This window comes from Octopus sinensis, linkage group LG8 (genome assembly GCF_006345805.1).
Source record: "Octopus sinensis linkage group LG8, ASM634580v1, whole genome shotgun sequence".
NCBI classification, from domain to species: Eukaryota; Metazoa; Mollusca; class Cephalopoda; order Octopoda; family Octopodidae; genus Octopus; species Octopus sinensis.
This window is the reverse complement of record NC_043004.1, coordinates 83,106,869-83,111,868: the sequence shown is the minus strand read 5'-3', so window position 1 is coordinate 83,111,868 and position 5,000 is coordinate 83,106,869. Positions and strand designations below refer to the sequence as shown.

The following is a 5,000-nucleotide window of genomic DNA, read 5'->3' as shown; positions in this document are numbered from 1 at the left end:
GGGTTATAAACCGTTTACTGAAAAGTAACCTCTACTCATACCTATATATGTCAATGTTGGCAACTGGCTGTTTCTTTTATTTAATATTATTAATTTTGTGTGGAATTCATTTAAATAAATCGGTGAGTGTTTTTACAATATCTTCATAATACCCAATCTTAATTGCATCTTTTGTCTTTTACCAAATCGTAAAATATTCCAATGCTGTTGCACCGACGTATATGTTGCCACACGTTTACTGATCCATCTTCTTTAGTATACATTTGGTGAATGATGGAATTCTAAGCTGCTGCCCTCAGTTGCGTTCCTTGCCGCAAAGTAGGCACTTCAAAAATTTTAGATAGCAGACAGTCCGCTTTCTTTATGATGACATCTTCATCCACATTTCAGAAAGAAAAATGGAAAGCTATTGTCCTTTGAACGCAAAGCTATTTCAACATCTGGTTTTACAGCTGATCTTTCATGCAATACACTGGACCTTAAAGTGCTACAACAATGCTCTTTGTTTCGTTTTTCAATGGCCCTGTTTTTTAAGGGTCCCAAGATTTTGCACCTTGGCGTTCCTAACCTGACCATGCAAAGGTTTTTCTTAAGTGTGCTTAACATGCTCTCTTTCAATTTCGTTTTCATCCCTCTTCTCAAGTCTTGATCACCTGTACTTTATTCACTACCTTTAATCACTTCCTTATGCTGGCATGAAAATGATACACTTAACTGTCTCATCCCTTCTGCGCACATTATTCCACAACAATTAAACATCATTTACTCTGGTTTCTTTTTAAGTAACTCCGGTTAATTTCAGATTTTTGATTATGGACACTGTATATTGTCGACTACTTTCTATTTTTCTGCCCAGTTTCTGCATCTTACGTTTTGTCCAATCCACAATTCCAACTCTAAACCTGACAATTGGCACTGCTCTTGAATAAGTATTTTCGATGACGTTTCTTTAATTCATTATTAAAATATCGTATTTTCTAAGCATAAATTCCATTTCTACATCATTCGGGAACAAAAGGGCAGTATGTACAAGTCTTTCCAGTTACTTTTCATTTTTCGCACAAAGTTTTATATCATCAATTATTTGGAGATGATTTATCGGACCATACCCTTTCCCCAAATCATAAAATATTTTCAGTTTCAGTAATATGAAACTGAGCAATACCATGGCCACTACAAATAGTAATGAAGATAAAATTTCACCATGGCATATAAGCGTCTGATTTTCACCTTCGGAATTTTCCTTTGGTTCCTATCAAAACACTATGGTGTTTCATACTTTCATTCATCATTTTCTCCAGATTTTCTGCCATTCCAAACATGCCCATTGTTTGACTCATTCAACTCTGCGGTATCATGTAATATGCTTTCTTATAATCGGATCATACTACATTCAATCTTATCAACCAGCGTCTGCAATACCGAAATGTATTTTATCAAATAACAGCTGGTATTTTGTTGCCCTACTCTGCCTTCCAGTTTCTTCCTCCACTTTGGTCCTTTCTTTTCTTTCCTATTCTTCAGCTGTCATCCGCTTCTATCCTTTTATGACAGCCGCAAAATTAGCACCGGCTATGATTAAGTAGGTTGTTTCATTGATGTTCTCTCTTTCAACCAGGCTAAGAATACCGTTTTGTTTGCCTCAGGCTCTCCTTACTTTTTCACTCCCCATATATCTTACATTTGGCGCTTTCATTCTCTGCCCCCAAATTTGCAGTCGCATCATTTCTAGAGTCTCCAACCCGCCCTTAAGACTTGTTCAAAAGCCAAGACTTGCTCCACATTTGATATCACTTGTTCTACTGCATCTCTTTCCCTATGCACTTAATTTTCTTCATTTACCTTTCCTTCGTTTCTTACTCCTTCTTCACCACTTTTTACTACTGTTGGATCACACACTTCGTGTTCATTTTCAATTCTTCTCTGATATTCTTCTAGTACATTCTCTTCATTCACATCCAACATTCAAGCACAATCTTTTTTCCCTCTTCTCCATTTTATTTTTATCCGTCTACACTTTAGACTCTGATCGTTATCATGATCAATGTGTTCGTGACACCTTGCTTGAACTTGATCAGATATTCCATGCCTACTGTGCGCGACTCATCATTGTTGACTATTCCAACCCTTCTAACAGTTATTATGATTATCTAAATATTATATTTTCAATCTCTTTGAGTTAACACTTACGGCATAATAATAATAATAATAATAATAATAATAATAATAATAATAATAATAGAAAAACCTCTCTATGGCAAATACCCAAAGAGAGCAAATAGTGCAGATGTTGACAAAGCCCTGACCCATCAATGGCTAATGGCCTCTGGCTTAAAATCTGAAACAGAGGTGTTTATCATAGCAGCTCAAGATCAATGCCTACCAACAAGAAACTACCAGGCCAACATATTAAAGATCAGAAGCAGTCCAACGTGTCGTGTATGCAAGCAACAAAATTAAACCATTGACCATGTGGTCTCCAAGTGCAGTCTTCTAGCGCCTACAGAGTATCTCAACAGGCACGATAGAGCTGCACAATATATTCACTGGGTAATCTGTAAAAACCTGGATTTGCCCCATGAAAAAAACTGGTGGGAACACAAACCACCCCCAGTGCTTCAAAATGACCACATCTCACTCCTCTGGAACTTCACCATTCAAACTGACAGAAAGATAGATGCAAATAGGCCAGACATCATATTGAAAGACTTCAAACAAAGAACATGCGGCCTCATTGATATGACTGTCCCAATCGATATAAACGTATCTGTCAAGACCTATCAAAAACTCAGCAAATATAAAGATCTTGAAATAGAAATCAGCAAAATGTGGAACCTGAAGACTAAAACAATACCTGTTGTCATAGGTGCCCTGGGAATGATAGCAAAAGGGGCTGATTGCTACCTAACTCAGATACCAGAAAACCCCAAAATGGCAGAAATTCAAAAGATAGTGCTCATGGGAACTGCTCATATCCTACGCAAAATACTTTCTATGTAATCTCAAGGTTTAAAACAAACATAATTTTCGGTTTAAAAAAAAAAACAACTTTTTTTAGACATTCATTAGTACAACACCCCCCCTCAAATATATGGCACACTAGGCATAACAACAACATGAACTTCCAACCCTGTTGTCTCTTGAGGTCTCTGGGTGAGACTTGGAGCCAACTTGTACAAATATAAAGCAAAAGTCAAACATAGAATAATAATAATAATAATAATAATAATAATAATAATAATAATAGTAATAATAATGATAATGATGATGATGATGATGATGATGGTGGTGGTGGTGGTGGTAATGATGATGATGATAATGATGATGATGATAAAGGAGTCAAAAATGCTTCTAATCGATGTATCTGGAAATAGAGTTAACTTCAATGTGGAGTCTAAAAATCGAAACAATTCCTATCATAGTAAGTGCAATAGATATAAAAAAATATTCAGATAAATCCATAAGTAAAACACCAGGACTAACAAGTATATATAACATACAGAAAATAGCACTGCTAGGCACCGCACATACCCTACGTAAAGCATTCGATACAGAAAAAATAAGTGCATCACAAGTCACAGCACATATGCAAGGTATCATTATTATTATTAATATTATTATTGTTGTTGTTGTTGTTATTATTATTATTATTATTATTATTATTATTATTATTATTATTATTATTATTATTACATTCTATTTCACATCCAGGTACACAGCATTACACAAAGTATCCAATTTATGCAATTCCAGGACGTAAAGCAGGAAGTTGTTGCTAAGGTAAGCAATATATATTGCTCACCGTCTCTGTATCTATTTATACCATTCTTTCTCCCTCCCCCTCTCTCTTTATATATATATATATATATATATATATATATATATATATATATATGCATATATATGTGTGTGCATTTATGTGTATATACACATATTCATATACCTACATATGCATACAAGCCGACACACACACACACACATATATATATAATGTACATATGTACATATTATCCTTTATCAAGATACTATTACTTCTAGCTTTGAAGTTTCGACCAGCTCAGAAATCATTGGGCTCTGGTAGATTCGTGTTCATCTTGGTTTTATATTGTCCATGTGTAAGTTAAAAGTTTCGAGAGCAAGCTGAGATCTGATTAATGAAAATTAAGTTGTATCGTATCATTATTAAAACCCTATGAAAAAAACATATCTATTAGACTTTCGGCTTTATCTTTCATTGAAATAGTGCTCTGCGAAATTACAACACCTTATGCATAGCCTTTAATAATAGTGGTTACAAGGAAAGAATAAAATATATAAACAGCACCACACCCACAGAACCGTAAGAAGAATAAAATGATAATTATCTATCTTGTTCAGCATACCTCCATTCCACAGGCAAGTCTTCACACAAACAGCCTTATCATTTTTCAGAATACTCCCAAACAACTTTTCCACCTAACTACAACTATCGTAAACGAATAGAGAAATACAATATAAATTGTCTGCAGCAAACAACTTCGAGAAAACTAGCCAGTTACCACTACCAAGAACTCTCTTGAGGCGCGAACGAAAACCAAAGCCATAATAAGGATTACGGCTGTAGAATCTCTGCACTTAAGGAGGAAACTGTCTCTGTATTAATACTACTTGTGACGCAGCCGTAAGGCCTAGCATTTCACCAACTACTACATCCGCACATATAAGATCTACAGCAAGCAAATTCAAAGCTCGATAAACCCAACAACATACTCTTTTTCACATCCCAAACAGAAAAAATGGTATGTCACCATACAAGCATATATGGACATTAAATTCGTGAAATAATCCCCTTGCTATTGAATAGAAAATATTGTCACACGCATGACTACGCGAAGATAACACAAACCTTACCAATGTATCGCACTACGTTAAATTAAATTAAATTACATTCGAGCACCAAATTCTGAACTGAAGCTCCTCTTCTTGCATACATATGTTATTCAAAACACTAAAACATTTCT

The 5,000-nt window shown here is 35.0% G+C and overlaps 1 long non-coding RNA gene across 1 annotated transcript in view; it reads left to right on the top strand.

Moving 5' to 3' along the window:
* Positions 1-3,731: 3,731 nt before the first annotated feature.
* Positions 3,732-5,000, top strand: part of LOC118764611 — a 6,502-nt gene continuing 5,233 nt past the window's right edge. The window contains exon 1 of the long non-coding RNA XR_005000423.1: positions 3,732-3,780. This is a non-coding gene — a long non-coding RNA (uncharacterized LOC118764611). The remainder of the gene's footprint in view (positions 3,781-5,000) is intronic.